The sequence below is a fragment of the Nomascus leucogenys genome, chromosome 11 (genome assembly GCF_006542625.1).
Source record: "Nomascus leucogenys isolate Asia chromosome 11, Asia_NLE_v1, whole genome shotgun sequence".
Lineage (NCBI taxonomy): Eukaryota > Metazoa > Chordata > Mammalia > Primates > Hylobatidae > Nomascus > Nomascus leucogenys.
This window is the reverse complement of record NC_044391.1, coordinates 114984982-115008740: the sequence shown is the minus strand read 5'-3', so window position 1 is coordinate 115008740 and position 23759 is coordinate 114984982. Positions and strand designations below refer to the sequence as shown.

Here is a 23759-nt window from a genome sequence, read left to right as displayed (position 1 = left end):
TGGCCAAATTTAGATTTTCTCTTTCAGCCATCAGTTGAAATTCCAAAACAATAATAAAAAGCTCACAATTAGCATTTTTACAGAAGCATTTTCCTTTCATTTAGGAACTTTTTATTTTTTGGCATACCTTTTGTTTTGCAGAAATAAAATCTTCGTAGGGAGAGGAAAGCCACCTCCCCGGGTTGGATGCTTGCGAGATGCAGATGGGAGCCCACTCCGCAGGGCCCTGGAGAAGGTGGCGCCCCTCCCCCCGCCCCCTCCCCCTCCCCCCTCCCCACTCCCCTCTTCTCTCCCCGCTGCCCGCCCCGCCACCCGAGCTTGTGCGGACGTGTCTCGGGCGTGACCTTTGAGCAGCTGCGCCACCGGCTCAGCCTCGCGGTGGGGGAAACCCGAGTTCCCAACAAAACAGTTCCATCTTTGGCTAGGCCTTTGGTATTTCAAGGCGCTGCCAGTGGGGAGAGATGCCGCGTGCCTGAGAGGCTCTGGGAGGTCGCCGCAGCTTTCGCTTCCCGGGTTTTACATTTCCGAAGGGGCTGAACGTCTGCAGAGGAACCCGAGCTGGGGCTGGGGCTGGGGCCTGGGCGGGAATCTAACCAATGCACCTCTGGGGAGGCTAGAGAGAGCGTGGCTCATCCTCCTCCCCCGGTGGGTCCTTCAGCGCTCTTTCCTTCTTTTTTTCTTTTCTGCAGATGTTATGTGGTCAACAGAGACTGAAGCTCTTTAAGCCCTTAAATCTCTAAGGGCTAAATCTCCTTCCTGATATTCGCCGCTCCTCCTAACCGGTAACAGTTTTCACATGATTAAGTTACCTCTACCTGCCTGAAGGACTGGAGTGCAAAGTTGAACTTGACTCAGGTAAATGAATTGAGCCTTCCCTGGGGAAAAAAGTTTAGACATCACTAATAGTAGTTAACTTTCGAGTGCTTCCTCTGTGCTAAGCACGGTTCTAACCACTTAAATTAATAACTCATTTAATCATCACAACAATTCTATGACGTAGGAATTCTTCTTTCTGCTTTACAGGCACCAAAGAAGGCCCAGAGAGGTTTAAGAACTTCCTCAGAACCACACAGCTTCCAAACGGTTGGGCTGGGTTTACATTCAGGCGGTCTTGCTCCAGAGCCAGTGCTCCTAACCATTGCAAGCCACGAACCTCAACGAAGTGGAGAAGGAAACGCTGGGAAATTTGGAAGTCAGACATGGCAAGTGAGGACTTTCTTTTTTCTTTCCTTTTTTTTTTTTTTTTGAGAAGGAGTTTTGCTTTTATTGCCCAAGCTGGAGTCGGCTCACTGCAACCTCTGCCTCCCAGGTTTAAGCGACTCTGCTGCCTCAGCCTCCCAAGTAGCTGGGACTATGGGATTACAGGCATGCACCACCAGGCCTGGCTAATTTTTTGTGTGTTTTTAGTAGAGACGGGGTTTCTCCATGTTGGACAGGCTGGTCTCGAACTCCCGACCTCAGGTAATCCGCCCACCTCGGCCTCCCAAAGTGCTAGGATACAGGCGTGAGCCATCACGCCTGGCCAGAACCTTTTTAAATGCTCTGTTTTGGTCAGAAAGTGCTGGGACCCCGGGGTGGCACACCCAGCACTCACCAGGAACTAAGTACCTGCTGTCCGTTTTGGGCACGTGCTGGCAGCTTGTTAACTCTCATGCCGCCATTCTCAAGAGGGGCTCCCCGGCAACCTGATCTATTGCCTGTTGGAAAGGGACAGGGCAGGCAGGGACAGGAGAGGCTGACGGCAGGCAGGTGGCTCCCAGGGTCGGTCTGAAGAGAGAGGAGAGAGGTGTGAGAAAGAGAGGGACCCACAGCATGAGGGTCGAGGCAGGGGCCAGGTCTTGCTTTCGATGCCCCAGGAAGTATGCCAGGCACTTGGGGGAACTCCTGCCCTGAAATGGTGAAGTCTGTATCCAGCAGGCCAATTTGTTGATGAACAAGTTTGGCTAGACTCTCAAGGAGTCAGAATTTGCCCCTGTCTAGTTTGTTTCTTCGTATGGAGGTGTGGGCACAGAACAAGTCCTTAGGGGATGCTTCTGGGGAGAGAGCAGTGAAGGCCAAAGTTCTAGGATGGTTTGAGAGCTCCCTTCTCTGGCATGCGGAAGAGCAAGATGTGTGCCCTCCCCCAAACACGCGCCACACCAGCTTGGCTTCCCACTGGTCTGAATGTCTCTCTTGGCGAATTCTTCCTCTTGGATTCCATTACCTTTGTACTAACAGCTCCTACAGCGCCATTTTATATCAGCAAAAAGTACTCAGCACAGTTGCCTGAGTCAGGCAGGAAGAGCTTTGTGCCCCTTCCGCCTCCCACTCAGCACCCACCCACACAGCACACAGCAGGAGTACTGAAAGTGCATCCAGGCCGGGCGCGGTGGCTCACACCTATAATCCCAGCACTTTGGGAGGCTGAGGTGGGCGGATCACGAGGTCAAGAGATTGAGACCATCCTGGCCAACATGGTGAAACCCTGTCTCTACTAAAAATACAAAAATTAGCTTGGCGGGGTGGCACATGCCTGTAGTCCCAGCTACTTGGGAGGCTGAGGCAGGAGAATTGTTTGAACCGGAAAGGCAGAGGTTGCAGTGAGCTGAGATTGTACCACTGCACTCCAGCCTGGCGACAGAGTGAGACTCCATCTCAAAAAAAAAAAAAAAAAAGTGCACCTACAGGGTGTCCTTGGGGTACCCTTGCATCACCCTGACTGTCTGAGTATCCCCAGGCCAACCTTCAGAGTACAGTATTCCTTCAGGTGGGTAAACTGGCATGGTGAGACCCTTTGTGGGTTCCTGTATGGGTCTGCTACTTACTTGCTGTGTGACCTTGGGTAGGTTACTTAACTTTTCTGTGCTTCAGTCTTGTCAGCAAAATGGTGATAATACTAATACCTACTTCAGAAGGTGTTGTAAGAACTTAAATGAGTTAGTAAGTCTAAAATGCCTGGTCCATGGCAAGTGCTCAATAAATATTAGTTTCTGCTTTTACTATTGTCACAACTATTATTAGTTTGGTGCAAAAGTAATCATGGTTTTTGCCATTGAAAGTAATGCCAAAACGCGATTACTTTTGCACTAACCTAATATTATGCAACTCTAAGCAAGTAACTTTACCTCTCTGAATCTCATTGTCCTCATGATAAGATGAGTGTAAGAGTGTCTGTTTTATAGGATTGTTGTGAGAATTAAACGGTGTTAATTACTATTGTAAAGTTTGCAATAAATAACCATTATTTATGTGTTGCTTTAGCCTAGTTTATCTCCCAGGAGATGACCTTATTTCTAAACGTATAGGGGTTTCTTAGAGGAGCTTCAGAATACTAATCATTGCTAGTGAGGGCACTTGGACACTTTGCTTAACCTCAGCCAGCACCTCTTTTCCCAGCTGTAAAATGGTATGATAATAAGCACCCCTGGGAATCTCAAGGATGTTACGAGGGAGAAATATGCAATAATATACAAAGCACTTTGAGCTTCTCTGAAGACAGATGCATATAAATGGAAGGTGGTATTATAAGGTGGGGTAATCATTGGTTACCTCCCCCCCTTTTTTATTTAATTAGGAGAAAACTAGTAATTAGGAAGCATGGCCTTGTTAAAGCTGTGGCCTGGGAAATAGTTCTCTGGGCACCTAATCAGAACTGTGACATGGCGCAAGTTTTTGCAAAATGTGGGCAGCAGGGGACCTTCCCCCAGGCTCAGATTGTGAGAAATTTGCTGTCTAGGGGCCAGATCCTGAGGTGGCTGAGTTGGCTGGGGAACCTCCTAAGGAGATCTTCACTCAGGTCTGCAGAGGGACTCTGCCCTGCCTCAGTAGCCCTCATCTCTGGGGACCTCAAAGTCATTCTCATCTGCAGGTTACAGCTTGCTGCAGGCCCAGCACCAAGCTTTTCCACCACATGGCCTTCTTGGACCCACTGGGGCGACTTCAGGGTTCTGAAAAGCACCTCAGATCTAGTCTGGTCTCTGATTCAGTAGCAGAGACAAAGAAATCCCTGCCTGTTCCCCTTAAAATGGGCCATTGTGGAGTAGGTGCTGGGGCCCTAGCTTGCCCACACTGTCTCTCTCCTTGCGAGTCCCAGTTTGCCCATTCTCCTGGATCCTGCTTAAAGGCCGCCTCTGCCAGGAGGCCTTCCCAGGTTTTCCCAGTTACCATCACTCTCTTCCTCCTCCAGACTCTGTGTTTGGTACAATGTGGTTTTTGTGTGTGTCCTGTCTTCTCTCGCATTTGACTCTGAGCCACTGGAAGAAAGGGAAGGAAAGTAAGAGAAATGAAGTATTCCCATCCCCAGGCACCTGGCCAGATGTTGCAGACAGACTGACCAGCACAATTGTATTGATTCCCCCTCAATGCGTTGAAAAAGCAAACGGGAGGCATCTGGAAAATCTTGAGATAAGCAGCTCCATTTTCAATGATGAATCTTTTAAAATACACAGAAATGGTATATTGGTGATTGTTATATTCACCTTAAATGTCTTTTTATTATGTATTTAAAAGAAGTGAAACTTGTAGATACAGCTAGGGCTCCCCGTGTCCACTCACTGAAGTCCCTTCCCTCTCCGTTCTAGGGTCCACCACTTTCCTTGTCATTTGATAAAGGACCCTGCTTCCATGGATGGAGAGAGGGGATTGCTAAAGTGCCGAATTGCGTGTGAAATTCTATGTGTGCCCCTTTCTCACCCATGCCACATCCATTGTGGAGCTGCTCTTGACTCAACCTTCCAGCAGTCTCCACTGCAACCACTCTGGCCGAGGCCACCATTTTCTTTTTTTTTTTTTCTCTCGCCATGGTTGGAGTGCAGTGGTGCGATCTAGGCTCACCGCAACCTCTGTCTCCAGGGTTCCAGCGATTCTCCTGCCTCAGTCTCCCGAGTAGCTGAGATTACAAGCGCATGCCACCACGCCCAGCTAATTTTTGTATTTCTTAGTAGAGATGGGGTTTCACCATGTCGGCCATGCTGGTCTTGAACTCCTGACCTGGTGATCCACCCGCCTCGGCCTCCCAAAGTGCTGAGATTACAGTTGTGAGCCACTGCGCCCGGCCCAGGCTACCATTTTCTGACATTTAAATCTTTTGCTCCCCGTAGCAGCCTCAGACAGACATTCTAAAGTCTTAGATCATATTGCCCCTTTGCTCAAAGTCCACTCATGGCTTTAGATTTAACTCAGTAAAATTCCTATGTGATATGTGTCTCCCAACTTCTGCCCCTCTGACCACATCTCTCACTGAGGCAGCCTTCCTCCCTCTTCCCGAGGTCCAGCCATGCTGCTCTTTTTGCTTTTCCTCATTCACGCTGGGCATGGCCTCAGGCTGTTCACGTGAGCGCTTGTTGCTGCGCTCTTCCCCAGATAACCACATGGCAAACCTCTTATATTCTTTGGTTCTTTGCTCACGTTCACTTCTCAACGAAGACTCCCTGACATGTCCTGTTTAAAAATGTGACATCATTCCCACCTGTCTCTCTCTTATCCTGCTCTAATTTTCCTTTTTCCATAGCACTCTTTACCAGGACAGGGTCTCACTCTGTTGCCCAGCCCAGAGTATAGTGGAGTGATCATGGCTCACTGAGGTCTCAACCTCCTGGGCTCAAGTGATCCTCCTACCTCAGCCTCCTGGGTAGCTGGGACTATAGGCACATTCTACCATGCCTGGCTAATTCTTCGTATTTTTTTTCTTTGTAGAGATGGGGTTTTGCCATGTTGTCCAGGCTGGTCTCGAACTCCTGGGCTTAAATGATCTGCCCACCTTGGCCTCCCAAAGTGCTGGGATTACAGGTGTGCACCACCTTGCCTGGTCCATAGCCCTTGTTTTCTTGCAAATTATGTCTTTTACTTATTTATTACATTCATTGTTTATTGCCGGTTTTTCTGTGTTATAAGCTCCATGAGAGCAGGAAATTCTCTCTATTTGTCCACTGATGTTTCTGAGTCCCTGCAATAGTGCCTGGCACATAGGTGCTCCATAAATATTTGCTGAATGATTAAATAAATAAATGGATGAATGGATATGAGCATTTCTCACTGGAGAGGATCCAGAACTTTCATTAGATTTTCCAAGGTGTCTGTGACACAAAAAAGGGTAGGAACCATTGACATAGTAACCCATCAAAAAGTTTGCTGGAAATTCTTTGCTTGCCAGGAAGTCTGCCTAATGAAGCAGGAGATCCTGGGGGATTTTTCTCCTTTTTTGATTTGTGTCTCTCCAGAGAGCTAATGCTGGCAGCTGTCGGGATGTCCTCTTCCAGGACTGGTGATGAGTTTCCCTGGATCCAGCCCTGGCCTGACTGAGGTAGGGAACCAGGGAGGCATTGATGGAGGCCATGGGCAGGAGCCCTGGCAGTGGGCCGGCTCCACAGAAGCTGTAATTTTCCTTGCTCCTTTTGTGGAGTCTGGGAGCAGAGGCTGAATGTGGCCACAGCCTCCTGAGCTTCTTTGAGGAGCTAGGCAAGATGCCCAGACCAACAGGAGCTGCTTCTTGCCTTACAGGCTCCAAGCGTAGGAAAGGAGTAAGATCAGGACTTCTTGTAGGAGCCCTAGCCTGGGTGACCAGACAGTGGCCTGTGATGCAGAGAGAAATAATAGTCAAGTGGAGGGAGCTTGGAAACAAAAAGACACCAAAGGCCATCTGGAGGGGATAGTGGGAGTGAATTGGAAGTGAGTCAGCCAGCTCACAGGGCAGTTAAAAAGACAACTGGGTAATTGTGGGTGCAGTCGGCAGGTCATACACAGAAAATGAGGAACAAGTGGTTAATTGGGCCCACAAGCCCAGGATCCCGCCTATAATTAGCAAATTGCAGGGCTTTGATATTTGCTTTGGTAACAACTTGTGTAGTAAATTGCAGGGAGGAAAACTGTGCCCCCAGCCTGGGAGGTGACTCTGTGTCACCATTCTCTCGCAAACACTTGTAGGCAGCACACACATGAATATACTCCCAGCATTGGGGGTAGGACTTGCACCTTTCTGCAGGCTGACAGCCTCCTGTGATGCTTTCTGTTTCCATTTACTCCTTGCTTAAGTTTTTGCCAATCAGGGCTGAAGCTGCGGGCTGGTTTCCTGGTGCATGCTGCCATTGTTCACACACTGATTTTCATGTTCCCTTAAGCTGTAGCCCTTGGGGAGGAGAGACCTCCTGGCCAGAGATGTGACCAGGAGTGGCTATGTGGTAATGGCCATGGGTAATTCCCATGCAAGTTCCATAGTTGGGGAGGGGGAAGAGACACAAGTGAGTTCTGTTTCAGCATGGTTAAAATTTTGTCTATGAGGATGGTCAGTGCTTGTTCCTGATCAGAGACTGGCCTTTGTAGGTTTCATATCTGTGGCTACCTCTGCAGGCTTCTCAGCCATTGTGACCAAAGTGCAGACCAGAAGCATAGGAAAATGGCACTGGGCTTGTCATGGTAAAACCCTATAAATGTCCACACATGCAGAGAGACTGGTGAGCACAGGCAATGAAAAGAGCACTAAATGAGAGTGTCAGGAGACCTGGGTTTGAATTTGCACTCCCTACTGATGGGTCTTGTCAAATCACTTAAATACTTGTACATCATCTCTGTCATTTATAGGTCTGTTTCTATTGACTGATTTTTCTCTTGATTATGGGTCACCGTTTTTCTGCAGCTTTATATGTCTGGTAATTTTTTTATTAGATGGTAGACATTGTAATATTCTATCATTAAGTATTTGGATTTTGTTGTCTTCTTTTTTTAAAAAAAATCTTGGTTTTGGCTTTGTTTAGGCTTTGTTTTGGCAGACAGTTAAGTTGCACATGGATCAGTTTGACATCTTTGAATCCTGGCTTTACACTTTGCTATGGAGAGTCTAGAGTAAACTTCACTCCAGGGATAATTCGGCCGTTTTATTCAAGTGTGATTTCTCTGGGCTCTTCACTGAATGTCCGAAGGGATCACCAAGGACTCTCACTTTGGCTGGTTGATGCACAGTTAATGGCCTTACCTTCTGAGAGCTTTGGATTGTTCAGCTTACAAGTCTCCTGTCATTTCTCTTCCCTGGTCATGTAGAGTTTCACTTTATACACATATAGTTGAATACTCAGCAAAGACTCAGGAAAATATCTCAACAGACTTATGGTGTTACTTTTCTGTGTATCTCCCTCCTTTCAAAAATTGTGATCCTCAACTCCTAGCTGCCTCAGGTCCATAGACTGATCTCTGTCTCCTCAACTTAGTGAAGCTACTGGACTGTGCTCTTGGGCTGGAAATTGCCTCCAAGCATAAAGCTGGGGTTATTTCAGGTCTCACCTCATTGATGCATTCTCTCACAGATTACAGTTTTGCACTACCTATTTCCCAATGTCTGAGAACAGTAGTAATTCTATCGAGACTGGAAGTTGAAGTCTTCTCAAGTTAATAAAACTTGTTTTCCCAAATGTAGAGGCAGAATATAACAGTATTTTCCTCAAAAGTTAGTCATGATAACTCAACTATGTAATGGATCTGAAAACACCTATAATGATGCATGAAAGAAGCAATGGAGCATAAAATTAGAATAGGTAATAAATTATAGTATTATTTTTCTTTTCCTTTGACACAATAGTATAAATGGATTTATCATTTTCACAAAATTGTAGAATTTTAGAGCTGCAAGGGACTTATCTCAGGAAGATAAAATTGGGTTGCTCCAAATACCTCATTTTACAGATGAGTAGACTGAAGCTTAGTGAGGGAAAGCAGTTTTCCCAAGCCCCCATGGCCTATTAGTAGAAGAATGAGACTGGCACTCAGGTGTCTTGGCTCCCAGCCTATGGGGCATCCACTCATTCAGCTCACATTTATTGAGTATCGACTAAGTTCAGAACATTGAACTAATTGCTATATTGCCTCTCTATAATATCTTAGTTTGCAGAAATGTTAAAAAATCAATTTTGGAACATTATAGTAAGTTCAATAAATCAGCATATAATTTTGGACTTCTCTGGAGTGAGTAAGTCTGATTGACATTAATTGAAGCAGCCTCCATTGTCCAATGCAAAAATGCAAAGTGCTTCCAGCATTCAGATCTCATGGGATATTCTATTATAGTGTTTCAGACATATGAACATGTCAGGTAATTACTGTGGTTTTATGGCCCTGTCAGTTATGGTTATAGGGAAGCTAAGGATTTACTCTGCATGCAGCCCTTCCAGCCACTCAGTGTAAAAGTGGATGATAAAACTTTTAAGAAAAGTGTGCAGCATGTTGCGAGATGTGAGCGGAACACCATATAAGATGTCAGGGGTCCTGGATTCTAGACTTGGTTTGTTACTTCCATTTTCTGTGCCTAGGTTTTTCTAACTGTAAGAAGAGGACAATAGCCTATGATCTACAGTGCCCATTCCAACTCAGAGAATCTTTACATCTGGAGATCTACAGCAGGGCTATCCCTAGTGACATGCATGAAGAAGCTTGGAAATGGCGCTGGGTAGGAGCTGAGTGTGCAGAATGTGGAAAGGCATTCTAAACCAAAGGAAGAACACGAGTAAAGATGATGAAGCAGGGATAAGGCTAAAATGAAATTTGTGATCTGATCCACATACAAGCACAATGTGGTACAGCTGGAATATAGGGAAGAGCTTGAGGACCCATGAGCAACTATCCCGGTACTCTTGGAGGCTCTGCAACCACAGTTTGAGAAACTGCGCATTAAAAGTTAAAAAGTGTCACCTGAATAGTTAATAACATCAAAGATTGTGAAAGCAAGTATAAATAACACAGAGATTAAAATAATGAGGCAGGATCAGAAAGTGTCATATTTATCTATTTTTTCCTGTATCACTGAAACAAAAACATAACATTTCAAAATTATTATGTAGAACTCCTCTCCTCTTCCAGAACAATGCCCAGAGCTTTGCAGACTCTGGTTTGCAAAAAAAAAAAAAAAAAAAAAAAAAGTCTTGAAAGGGGATAGTGGTAGATGAGATGAGAAATGTTGATCAGGAGGAGATCACGGAAAGCCTTGAACACCAGTTTTCAGGGCTAGTCACCTTCTTCTGCAGGCTGTAGGGTTGCAGGGAGTGAGTGATACTTTATGAGCAAAAGGCTTAGTATGCTGAGGTCTGTGTTTCAGCTTTCTTTGGTTACAGTGTGAGGGATGGACTACAGGGATAGCACAGAGGACTTGTCAGGAGGCTGGCTCAATAGCCCGGGTGGCAAGGAATGAAGGATGAAAGTCTGAGGACCCTGACACAGGGCGAGTGTTGGAGGAAGGCTGAGGATGAAAAATGAATGAGACCTGTTTGTTGACTGCCATGGAGGTCAGGATGAAGCCCACATTACTAGGTTTCTAGGCCATGTGATGGGGTGAGTGGTGATTGTAGAATCACCCCAGAGGTAGAGCAGCAATTCAAAACAGGATTTGAGACAGAGAGAGCGACAAATCTGGGCTTTTATTTGATTCATTCTGTTTTTTCCATGTTTGCAAAATAAAAAGGATAAATGCATCTATTCCTTGGAGTTTTGTAAGGACTGATGAATTAGCATATATGAAAGCACCTAGGACATGTCAGCCATATAGAACCTTCCCAATACCTGTTAATTCCATCCATCCATCCATTTATTATTTATATAAGTTTGCAAGTTTGGAGGGAAATAATTAGTTTAATTAGGACCGTATCAAACATTTCAAACTCATTTTGAGTAAAGAGCTCATTAGCCAAGGGGCTGTCTGTAGGGTCAGATCACTTCCAACCACTAGATTGGGCCACAGTTCAAGGCCAGAAGCTTGTTTCCACAAGCATCAGGACCTTTCTCTCTCTTCCTTTCACTACCAACTCCCTACCCCCACTGCCATCCTTTTCTAGATCTCTTATGTAGTAAATGCAAAAAAAAAAAGAAACAAACAAAAAAAGTGCACAAACATTATATGAAAAGCATATTCAATTGAACCAATGAGTGTATTCAGTTGACTCTTCTGAGGACATACCTGTGCCAGACCGTGGTACGTAGATGTGTGAGAGACTGTGGCATTCTCCTCTCCTCCATGACTGGATAGTACCATCAGCATTGAGGCTCACAGAGTTGCCTTGCCTTGGGAGACGCAGGCTTCTGTGAGAGTGCCCCATGGAGCCTGACCTTAGTTGCAGGCCTTCAATGTGATGAGCAACACCAGGCACTCTTTCTCAGGCTCCTGATCCCCATGTGGTTTGCATATTGGTCAAATCAGCTGAACTCTCCCACATTGGCCTCCTCCCTTTTTCTCAGCTCCAGGAGACCAGCGTCCCCGAGCAAGGGAAACACTTCACTTAGCTGCTTTCATCACGACAGCCAGTGCTGAGTGCAGAGCTCTCAGGAAGCCACACCACGCTCGCAGCCGGTAGCACAGGCCAGAGAGCAGGGTGGCACTGCAGCAGGTGCCTGGGTGTCCCTGTGAGCTCAGTGGGACAAGATATCTTCTGTAGAATCCAGTGTGGCCTTGGTTTGGCTTTCCAACAATTTTAGCCCAACCAGATCCCTCCCTTTAGAATTCCTTCCCTTGGACAAAGCAACTGCAACTATAATTTCAGATTCAAAGGAAGCCTGCAAGCTCTGGCTTCCCTTCTTTGCTTCCTTTTTTTTTTTTTTTTTTTTTTTTGAGATGGAGTTTCACTCTTGTTGCCCAGGCTGGAGTTCAGTGGTGCAATCTCGGTTCACTTCAACCTCTGCCTCCTGGGTTCAAGTGATTCTCCTGCTTCAGCCTCCAGAGTAGCTGGGATGACAGGTGTCTGCCACTATGCCTGGCTAATTTTTTGTATTTTTAGTAGAGACGGGGTTTCGCCATGTTGGCCAGGCTGGTCTTGAACTCCTGACCTCAGGTGATCCACCTACCTCAGCCTCCCAAGTGCTGGGATGACAGGTGTGAGCCACCACGCACGGCCCCTTCCTTCTAACCCAATCTGGATGTTGTACTTTTACATACTCCTACCATTGAGGGGTTGGATCTAAGTCTCTTCCCCTTGAATCTGATTGGGTTTGTGACCGCTTTGACAAGCAGTACAGCAGAAGTGACTCTATGTGATTTCAAAGCTAGGTCATAAAAAACCATGTGGCTTCCAGCTTGTTCACTGTGTACTTGTTTTTGGAGCACTGACCTGCTGTGTAAGAAGTCCAACTGCCCTGAGGCCACCAGGCTGGAGAGACCATGTATGGATAGGTTCTCTGATCAACAGTCCCTATCAAGCCCAGCCTTCTAGCCGTGTCCACCAATGTGCCTGACGTGTGAGTGAAGCCATCACAGACCCTTCAGACCAGCCCATCTGCCAGCTGAATACTTGTGAGTAACCTTGGTTGATACTATGTGGAACAGAATCTCTCAGGCAAGCCCTGCCTGAATTCCTGACCCACACATTCAGGAGATACAACGGAATGGCCAGGTTCTAATCCACTGAGTTTTGGGGTGGTTTATTATGCAGCAATAGATAACTAGAACACTGGACGTAAATGGAAGAAGCTTTGCAGTCAGCTTTTGATAAGTTTAGGCTGGTTTCATGTGATCTACCCCATCCGTCTGCTCATTTCGTGTGATCTACCCCATCCATCTGCTGCTGCTCGTGATAATTCTATCTTGTTCAAAACTTGGATCAAGTTACCTCTTCACTAAGCCAAAACTTTACCTGGGTTTACCGACAGCTCCCTGAGCCTTGGCAACACTTTCAAGTTTCCCAACTATGGTTTGGTTGTCAGTAAAATTTCACATCCAGCCACACACTCACACTTACCCCAACACAATAGCTGCATGCTACCTTAATCCAAATGATTTGCAAAAATTGCCAAAAGTTGGGACTGTGCTTGTGAAAGCTGTTCTCTGTGGATCTGGATAAACAATGTACAGATAACACTTTCTCTGCAACTCTACATACCAGAAAGGGTAGCTTCTTATTTCTTGGCTTGCGCTTCAGGCCCACATGGAGTATAAGATTTCTACTTGGGCACGGTGGCTCACGCCTCTAATCCCAGCACTTTGGGAGGCCGAGGCGGGCAGATCACCTGAGGTCAGGAGTTGGAGTCCAGCCTGACCAACATGGAGAAATCCCGTCTCTACTAAAAATGCAAAATTAGCCGGGCATGGTGGCGCAGGCCTGTAATCCCAGTTACTCGGGAGGCTGAGGCAGGAGAAAATTCCCAGTTTCCTGAGTGGGGTGGAGGTGGGAGTCAGGGTGAGCAGTGTCCCTGGGATGCAGCAACACACTTATGTGTGCAATTCTCTCAGTATGCTACAAGGACAGGTGCGGTGGTACAGAGGGATGTGAGGTCAAGCCTGAGGACAATCACATGCTTGCTATGTAACCTCAGACCAGATAGATAGTCTGAGTCTTAGTTTTCTTATTAGTCAAATGGGTACAATATTAATCCATTCACAGGAAATAGGGGAATGTCTTAGCTTGAGTTTTGTCAGAAGCAGCCCCTGAGACAAGGATGTGCAAGTTTACTGGGGAGAAGGTAAACCAGGGAGAGCCCGGGAGAGGTGTGGGCAGTGATAAGGGGAAGGGAGGCAACTGGTAAAGGGGCCATGGTCAGCCAGTCAACACAATGGGCAGCCGCAGCTTCATCCCAAGGGGGAAGCTGTTGCAAGAGTGTAAAGCACACACCTCAAAAAACGATCCTCCCGGGGGTGGGGGGCTGGGGTGTGCACACACCAACTCCCCTCAGTCCCTGAAGGCTGCTCTGTAGAGGATGTGAATTTCCCAGCGAGTGTTAATTTTGTAGCTCATCTGGAAAGCGCCAGCACTGGAGAAAGCCCTCGGGCCCAGAGAAGCCAGTCTTCCTGTTGGAAGTTCTCTGGAGCACACTGAGAGGCTGAGGCTGGAGGGTCAGCAGCGCTCATCACATCTCTTCTAGAAGACTGAGTGAGGTTGGTGTAAAAGGCTGGGCTACCGGGGGCTTCTCCTCTTCCTGTGGACCCCTTCTGCCAACAGTGCCGTGCCTTTGCCTGTCCTTTCTGAATCCCAAGGTCATTTGACACCCGATGTGTCCTGTTTTACACACCTGGAAACCTGGAGAGCTCTTCCCCCAGATACATGTAAATGGCCCAGGGTCAGCTCCGTCCACTTTTTACACTTTGTTGCATCCTCCATCTCCCACAGCATCCAGCTTAGCAAGAGACACATGGTAGATAGAAGCTCAGTGGTCAATGCTAGGCAGACCATATGGGTCAGAGAAGTTTGGTTTGTAGTGGAAGTGGTTTTGTACAGATGTGGCAGCAGAGTGACATGCGTACAAGTGACACGTGTACAAGTGAGTGCTATACTAATGTGAGGGACATTCCTGATGACTGTTCCTGGCTTGTTTTGGGCATCCCAGATCACAAGGATAGAATCAGCAACAGTGCTTGAGGATACAATGACTCTCGAAGGGAAGAAGAAAGAAGAATAGATTCGGTCTAAAACAGTTTTCCAGTCTCCCTTTTCCTTTCCCCAGTTATTGGGAAACAAATGACTCCCCTCTTATCCTCTGCTTGGTTTGTGATATTTAGATACTGGCATTGGCCTTGCCGTGTGTAGGTTATGGGGCAGTGAACAATAGCTAACATCGTTTACTGCAGGCACTCTCTAGTGAGTTATATGTATTAATTCTCATCATAACGCTGTAAAGTAGATTCTATCATCATTTCCGTTTTACACATGAGGAAACTGGGGTACAGAGAGACATTAGGCAACTTACCTAAGGCCACACAGCTGTTAAGCGGCAGAGCCAGAATTTAACCAGATTGTCTGCTTCATTGGACATAATGAATGCGAATAACACTCACTTTTTTCTAGTTTGAATGTAGTGTCTGGGTCTCAAATTATATTTTCATTTCCGGCACCATTGTTCAGTAAAGCAAATTTTTGATACACGGCCATTTGGACATTGGTGCTAATAAATCTGATATTTCTGTGTACATTCTCTTACATTGCTAAGATGTCCATGTGATCAGAAGCTCACCGAAAGTGCTTAGCTGAGTGGAGAATGATTTCTCAGTGTTGTATTTGCTCTGAAGAGTCTGAATTCTTGGGGAGGCGGAAGCTGGAGGTGAGTGAGTCAGAGCTCAGATGGGAAGTCAGAGGCCTGCAGCTGGGGACTCCCTGAGAGGGTGAGATAGTCTGATGACCTAGTAAGGTGACCAATGGTCTAGTTGCCTGGGATGGAGGGGTTTCCTGGGAGGCAGGACTTTCATGCTAAAACCAGGACAATCCTGGGGAAATCAGGAGGTTGGTCACCCTAACCGTATGCCAAAGTATTAAATAAGAACGCTGTTTTTAACTAGAAAACAAGAAGGAAGATCTCCTATAGATTTTCAAGGTGCTGAGAAAACAGCTTCTAGACGTATCTCGAAAGCCAAGTTTCTGAGACGTAATAAGAAAGTTGTGGTGGAAAGAAATTTGAACTAGAAGACTGCAGTCCTGTCTATGAACGTTCAACCTGTGTGGCTTAGGAAACGAGTCTAACCTCTCCGAGCCTCAGTTTGTTCACCTAAAAGATGGAGATGAGAGCTCATTTGTCTCACTCTCAGGGGTTATGGTGGCCATCCAGACATAAAAAATTAGAACGTTCATTCATCTGCAGATGCTCACACATTCCTACAGGATGACTGAAACCCACAGTGAACAATCCTCATGGAATACAGCTCAGCTCATCCTGAAGGGTAAGTGGGAGGTCAGCCTCATGGGAAATTTGATATCTCCACATGCAGCTGTCATGCCACGTGGAAACAGTCATGCATAGGGTCCTGTCACCTGGTAGATTGACCCCAGGTCCGCTGACCCCTGACAATGATCAACTGCTTCTGAGGGCTCCACGATTGAGATTTGCCCCCAGGAACTCAGGGGAAACTATATATTGATTAAAATGAACTACCAAAGTCATTTAGAGAACTCATATTCCTGGAATCTGTGATGGCCTGTGTGTCCCCTCCCTCTGCCTCCCTTTCTTGTTGCTACTGTGACCTGGACTCTGATGTCCCCTGAGGTCCACTGCCCTCCCTCGGAACACAGTCTCCCTATTTATTAATTTAGTATCATGTACCAGCTTCGTTTTCTTGTGCTAACTTCTGCTGTGGTCTGGACTCAAACCTACACGGGCTGCCTAGGGGGCTGGACCCAGCCTCTTCCATCTGCCTTTGCCAGAATCAGAGCTGTGGACCTTGGGGCCTTGGAGGCTGGGATCGTATATGACTTGGGCTCCAGTGGATACTCTGTACACAAATCTTCTCTTTGCAGGGTTCAGGGATTGGCTGCTAAAGGGCATAAAGAGAGAAGGTTTCTGTGACTTCTGCAGCACGATGTGGGGCTTCTAAATTTGTGGCTCTCATTTTAGTGTGCAAAACAGTCCCTGAAAAAGCTTGTTAAAATGCAGTGTCCTTTGTCCTATGTCCCAGGGTTTCTGATTCAGTACAGTGCAAGCATCTGGATTTTCAAAGAAACCGCTGAGTTGCTTTGGATACACATTTCTGAGAGTCATTTTCTGGAACTTTTAGATAGTGAGAATGTGATTTTAAAAAGGAATTCAGTGGCTGGGCGTGGTGGCTCCCGCCTGTAATCCCAGCACTTTGGGAGGCTGAGGCAGGCTGATTACTTGAGGTCAGGAGTTCGAGACCAGCCTAGCCAATGTGGCAAAATGCTGTCCCTACTAAAATACAAAAATTAGCCGGGCATCATGGTGCATTTCTATAATCTCAGCTACTTGGGAGGCTGAGGCAGGAGAATCACCTGACCCCAGGAGGCGCGGGTTGCAGTGAGCAGAGATGGCGCCACTGCACTCCAGCCTGGGCAGCAGGGTGAAACTCTGTCTCCAAAAAAAAAAAAAAAAAAGTTAATTAGTCTTTGGTGCTTTGCTTCAGGGTATTATTGATGGCTGAGGTGGTCATCGTTTAGAAATGAAACAAGTTCTGGGGTGTGTTTTATTTTCTGATTGTTTGGATGTTGGTGAAATGGAAAACCGACTCACGATCTTGGACACTTTTGCAAATATTATCTCTTCTGTCTTTCTGACATTCAGGAAAGAGGGAGGCAGGTATTCTTACAGTCTGCTCATCTTATAGATGGCGTACTTGGCCAACTTCCTTGGCTTAAATAAAACAAGCACCTGCATGTTATTTTACTATTTCAAAGCATTTGTCCATGCGTTCTGTTACGTGGCCCTCCCAGGAAACTGCCGCAGTTGGTATTGCTGCCTCTGTTTCACAGACAAGAAAGTCTTGGCTCTGAGTAGTTCTCGGACCTGCTGGAGTTTAGAGTGAGCGAGAGCTGACGCTGAACTGGCTGCGGTAGCCCCGATATCACAGCCTTCAATACTTCCACTGCCTCTCTTTTTTTTTTTTTTTTTTTTTTTTGAGCAGAATTTCACTCTTGTTGCCCAGGCAACGGCGTGATCTTGGCTCACTGCAACCTCCGTCTCCCGGATTCAAACGATTCTCCTGCCTCAGCCTCCCAAGTAGCTGGGATTACAGGCATGCGCCACTACACCCAGCTAGTCTTTTGTATTTAGTAGAGACGGGGTTCCACCATGTTGATCAGGCTGGTCTTGAACTCCTGACCTCAGGTGATCCACCTGCCTTGCTCTCCCAAAGTGCTTGGATTACAGGGGTGAGCCACTGTGCTTGGCCCCAACTGCCTCTCTAGAGAAGACGGCAGCGCAACTGAAAGTGGAACCAAGAGGCCCGATTGCTGGGAGACAAATGGTGTTTCCAGGGCCACAGACACCTCTGCTCCCGCGATTGAAGATCCAACCACTGCATTGGCTTCCCGTCTCCTTGTCCAGTAAGGGAGGAAAAAACAAAAAGGCCAGTGGGTCCTTTAGGACTTCCTGGATAAAACAAGGACAATCAGCAACTTAATTTAAATGGACGAGAAAGAAAACAGGAGATGAAAGTGACAAGTAGGGATGTCTACAGACGTGCCCTCTTGGCTGCTTCTCCACATCCGGGCACAGGCTTTTCGGTGTCTGACGCCTTCGTCTCGCACCTTCAGGGGCACCCAGGGAGGTGAGGTGGTGAGCTCAGACAGTGGCTGGAATTTATGGGGCCAATGCAGCCCCTCTTCCCACCGTCGTGGTAGGAAGGGGAAGCATGATGAATTTCCTCCTGGGTAAACATCTTCTCAGGAAGCATTTATCAAATGTCAACAGGGCCGGCAGAGGAGTCTGGGATCAGCCAGGCGGGGATCGGCTTCCCCCTCCTCTCGCAGGCACAGGCTGTGGGTTTTCTCCTGCGCATTCTCACCTTTCTGCTGTCTTGGGTCCCATCTCCTCTCAAGCAGCTGAGCGGAGGGACAGGAGGACATATCCTAAAACAACCCAGATTGTTTTTTGTTTTTGTTTTTGAATTATTGATTCATTTTATTTTTAAAAGTTATAGTATTATGTATAACAATCAAAACCGAAAACAACCTAAACATCTAACAACGGGGAAAGTTAAGTAAATTATAATATATGGTAGGATTCTTATGCAGCCATTAAAATATCTGTATTCAAAGTTGTTAGAACATGACAAATACTTGTGTTATGAAGTGAAAATGGCAAGACAGAAAACTTCATCCACATGATGAGATCAAGTAGATATTTTTAAATACATAAAAACAGGGCCAGGAAAGATGGGTTAAAAAATTATTAGTAGGGCGACCAGGTGCGGTGGCTCATGACTGTAATTTCAGCACTTTGGCTGGCCAAGGCAGGTAGATCACCTGAGGCCAGGAGTTCGAGACCATCTTGGCCAACATGGTGAAACCCTGTCTCTACAAAAGTATAAAAATTAGCCAGGCTTGGTGGTGGGTGCCTGTAATCCCAGCTACTTGGGAGACTGAGGCAAGAAAATTGCTTGAACCCGGAAGGCAGAGGTTACAGTGAGCCGAGATCGTGCCACTGCACTCCAGCCTGGGTGATAGAGCAAGACTCTGTCTCAAAAAAAAAAAAAAAAAAAAAAAATATATATATATATATATATATATATATATTCTTAGGGGTTCTCTTTGTGTGTAGGGTAGAATTACGGATAAGTTTTTCTCTTTATCTTTTATAATTTCTAAACTGCCTGTATTTGTAGAGTAGACGTTATATTTTTCATAAGTTCATTCTCAGAGGAAGGGAGGGATCTTTTACTTTTGTTTCAAGATCCACATCTCTGAAGAATTAATTAAAACAGCTTGTTTGGATAGTTACTACTCCGGGTGAAGAAAAAGCCACTGGTGGCCCAACCAGAAAGGAGAAGTAGTTGGCAGATCCTGGAGAGTTTCCAATGATGTGTGGGGGTCATTTTGGATCTCTGCTTCTGCATCCCACCAAGGTTTGAATTGTCCCATTAACTGCCCACATGGGCTCAGTCCTCCTGCCCTGGGAGCAGGCCCCAGGCTCAATAACAGGTCATCTGGTAGGCCTCCATTTCCAAAGCCAAGTTCCCTGGGGTAACTGCCTCTACACCCCACCCTTTTTTAATAAACAGGGTTTCTATGAAGCTGGGCGCCTGTAACATAGTTGATAGCCCAGATTCTTGCAGGAGAAAGCTGATAAGGAAATGCCTGAAGAGCCACAAGCTCGCAAAGCCACTGTTCCTCCTGCACTGGGCACTGCTGGTTGTGGATGCCGTGGCGATCCGCCCTACTCTCAGGGGACCCATCACTCATACTTCACTCTCTAGGCTGGGGAAGCCTGGACAAGCAGGACCACTGATTCCACGGTCTCTTCTGGATTTTCAGACTCCAGTCCCTACAATGCAGAGGAAAGAAGCCCTCCCTCACCATCCCTGCTGTTTCCTTACACCTCCAACAACCAGTCATCCTCTCATTCATGAGACACAGTATGAAGTTGTCCTTAAGCCAGAAGTATTTGAATTTCACCTCTGCCCCAGCACTTAACAAATGGTCACAGAAGAAGCACTTAATCGTGGTTAGTGAAGACAGTTAGTTTATTATTATTTCTATGCTTGTCTTTGGAGGAGGGTGGACTTTGGAAGGATGCAGAAAGCTGTTAAGCCTCTGGCCCTTCCATGCCATCCTGCAGAAACCCTCTTGTCCTTTTCACCGGCTGAGGACTGCTGTCTCCCCAGACTTCTCTGTGGGTCCAAAGCCCACTCACTCAGTTGCTCTGTATTTCAATCTTGCCACCAAAAGGCATTGAGTATCCTTTGTGCTGGCACGTAGGATAAGTGGAAGATGGAAAGAGGAATAAGAAAGGCAGCAGCTGGTGGGGTGCGGTGGCTCACGCCTCTAATCCCAGCACTTTGGGAGGCCGAGGCAGGCGGATCACCTGAGGTCAGGAGTTTGTGACCAGCCCAACCAATATGACGAAACCCCTTCTCTACTAAAAATACAAAAAATCAGCCAGATGTGGTGGTGGGCACCTGTAATCCCAGCTACTCGGGAGATGGAGGCAAGATAATTGCTTGAACCCAGGAGGCGGAGGTTGCAGTGAGCTGAGAATGAAACACTGCACTCCAGCCTGGGCGACAAGAGTGTAACTCCGTCTCAAAAAAAAAAAAAAAAAAAAAAGAAAGAAAGAAAGGCAGCAGCCTGTGGCAGCTCATGGGGAGGGAAAGAGGGAATGCAGAAGCAACTGCAGCTAGATGGAACATAGAAAGAGTAGAGCAGAAAGCAGCATTCTTCAGGGGAAGGACAGGTCATTTCCAGCTGGGGGCTTGAAGAATGGCTCTGGAAAGGCTTCCCAGAGGAGGCAGAATTTGGGCTGTGCTTTGAAGAAAGGGAAGGACTTTGGTGGGTCATGTGGAGGTGGGAAGGACCTGCCTCAGCTGTGAGCTTATTGCCAAGGCAAAGGATACCACTTGAACCCAAGTACAGAAGACTCTTGGCCTCCAGGCTATCAGTTAACTGTGCAGACATTTCAAGCTTCCATTGCATTGTCAATAATAGTCATGGGCCATTTTTTGCATACATGATGTTTGAATTTCACAAAAATTGAATGAGTCAGACACAGCACAAATTATTATGCTCACTTTCCAGATAAGCAAATTGTGGCCCAGGGAGGTGAAGGGGTTTGACTTCGTCCACGAAGGTGGCCAGTGGGAAGGAGGGCACCGCACTCAGGTCTCTGGGCTCCAAGTCCAAAACACATCATGTGGCATAAGATTGATCCTCTTCTGTCTACTCCACCCACAGGCTGTTAAAGGTGGTCTTTGGAACCAGAGGAACTTCAAGCTGGTGCCTTGGCCTCAATTGATGTTCCATTCACAATTGCCAGGACTCTGCAATAGCATATTTAGAGATCCCCTGCTCCCATCTGATGGCTTCTAATCCATCCTTTCTAATCACATCTTCTACACAGAGTAAACTTTTTTTTTTTTAGATAGATTCTCGCTCTATTGCCCAGGCTGGAGTGCAGTGGTGTGATCTCGGCTCACTGCAACCTCCGCCTCCTGGATTCAAGTGATTTCCCTGCCTCAGCCTCCCGAATAGTTGGGATTATAGGTGCCTGCCACCATGCCCGGCTATTTTCTATTTTTAGTAGAGAAGGGGTTTCACCATGTTGGCCAGGCTGGTCTCGAACTCATGACCTCAAGACATCCGCCTGCCTCAGCCTCCCAAAGTGCTGGGATTACAGTTGTGGGCCACTGCACCCGGCACACAGTAACCTTTCTAAAGCCTAGATCTGATCACCCATGCTCTTGCTTAAAAACCTTCAGTAGCTGCCCTGCCTCTTTTGGGTAGCGTTCCTTACCCAAACCTCTTTACCTGTTCTTCTAAGCCCTCCAGGATCCTTCCTGCCCTCTTGGCCCCCTTCCTCGCATGCCTTCCCTGTGCTTCCTGTGTGTGGGACACTGAGTATCTTTGCAGTTCTCAAAGTGTTCCAAGATGTCTCGTCATAGCTTTGTGCACGCATGGATTCTACAGCCAGACTACCTGGGTTTAAAATTCATACCCACCACTTAAGTAGCTGTGAGACTGAGAATAAGATCCGTAGCATCACTGTGTCTCAGCTTTCTTATCTGTAAAATAGGGACAATACTAGGACCCAATTTGTGGTGTTATTGAACAGACTCATTGACTTCATATAACAGATCTAAGCCTGGTACATAGTAGGTGCTTAATAAATATTTTTGTGGCTGTTCCCTCTGCAAGACCAGCTCTCCCTGAGCCTGTGAACTTAGGCAGGTTCTCTCAGGCTCCCTTCTCTGGTTGCAGCCTCCAGGAAGCCCACCCTAACTGCCTGAGGCAATTACCTCCCTCTCTCTTCCCTGCCTTCACAGAGACCTGCATGCCTCCTAGGCAGAAAACTTGTCATTTGTGAGAGCTGGGCCCTGTCTGAGTCCTTGTGATGCTTTTCACTCCTAGCCTGGCCCTGACACATCACAGATCCTAAAGCGAAGCTGTGGAGGGAGTGAATGGCCTGCAGCGCTGCACGGAGGACCTCTTTGTGACACCTCTGTGTTGGGTGACTCATCACAGAGACTCCTTTACTCCTTCGTTTCCCAGAAATAAAATGGACAACTGGCCTCCTAGTCTGATGGGGTGTCCCAGACAAGGCAAGACCCTGGAAAGTGGGGCACGGTTTAGCAATGAGTCTTAGCCCAGATTATTAGCCTGTTGGCCACAGCAGGTTCATGCCAGGACCCCTCACTTCAGGCTCCTTCCCAGGCCCAGGACCTCAAGTTGTATTTGGCATGTCATGTTCTTTTGCTTAAAGACAGCCCTCTCAACTGTGCAAGCTTCGGGCCCCCTCAGTCCTGATGTGCCCCTGGAGTGAATGCCCCCATCCCCTGCCCTCATCAGCTTCCTTGTGCTGTTGGTTTCCCAGCCCTTTTCTCTCTTTGCCCTTCGTATCTGCCCCGGGACTCTGAGTCGGGGAGGAGGACCAGGAGAGGCGGCCCCCCGGGGCACTCTATCCTCTCCTGGCTTCCCCACGCTCCTGGGATGCCTGAAGAACAGCCGTGAGGAATTGCCTGGTGTCGCCAAATCTCATGCAGATCACCTCCCATCACCCACATCCCTGTTCCTCCCACAGGGTCTCTCTGGTCCTTAAAACCTCCCTCTTGCTTTTGGCTCTGAATAAGGCCCCATCTCTCCCCATACACTCTCTACCCCCTCTGGCTCTATTTGGTCCAGTCTCCTTGAATGAAGTTCCTTGGACTTTGGGCTTTCAAGTCTCCTCCTTCCAGGAAGTGGCCTCAGCTTCCATAAACTCTGACTATGGGCAACAGCTCCTGCCAGCCTGCAAGGCAGGCCTGTGGCTCAGAAGGCCAGGCTTGTCCCTTGATCAGGTCAGTTGTGTGGGAGGAGGGCAGTGGGGTGGGGTAGGGCGGTGTTAGACACATTCAAACCATTTCCTTAGGGAGGAAATGTAATTTTCATAAATCTGCTATTTGAGGGCTACCTATATACACCCTTCGGGGTGCAATTCTCAACCCTGGTTGCACTTGGGAATCACTTGTGGAGGTTTATAATATACAGATGCCTTGGTCCTATCCCAGAAATGCTGTTTTAATTGGTGTGGGGTGCAGCCCAGGTAGTAGGCATTTTTGAAGCTCCCCAGGAGATTCTAACGTGCAGCCAAGACTGGGAACTACTGCTTCAGGGAGCACAGCCTGTAAACTGAAGGCAGATAGAGGTCTTGGAGCAAAGTGGGTTCCAGTGTGAGTGCATGGCAGTGCTTGATTCCTTTGCCTCCCTGACTGGACTTGAAGAGACAGAGCTCTGCTGGACTCCTGTGCCTGTCCACTGGAGGGGACGCAGACCCAAAGCACCTCACGATGGGTCACCACCCTGGCTCAGCTCTCCCCACGCCTGCTACCCAACACCCCTGGGAGGAGAGTTTTAGGGCAGAAATAGCAACTGTTAGGGAGCAGGGCCAAGTCTTCATTCTGGCACACTCTAGGC

General features: G+C 47.3%; 1 long non-coding RNA gene across 1 annotated transcript in view; it reads left to right on the top strand.

The window, feature by feature from the left end:
* The window catches only part of LOC105740508, a 59647-nt gene that overhangs the window by 10996 nt on the left and 24892 nt on the right, over positions 1 to 23759 (top strand). The window contains exons 2-3 of the long non-coding RNA XR_001116544.2: positions 6198 to 6280; positions 7132 to 7133. This is a non-coding gene — a long non-coding RNA (uncharacterized LOC105740508). The remainder of the gene's footprint in view (positions 1 to 6197; positions 6281 to 7131; positions 7134 to 23759) is intronic.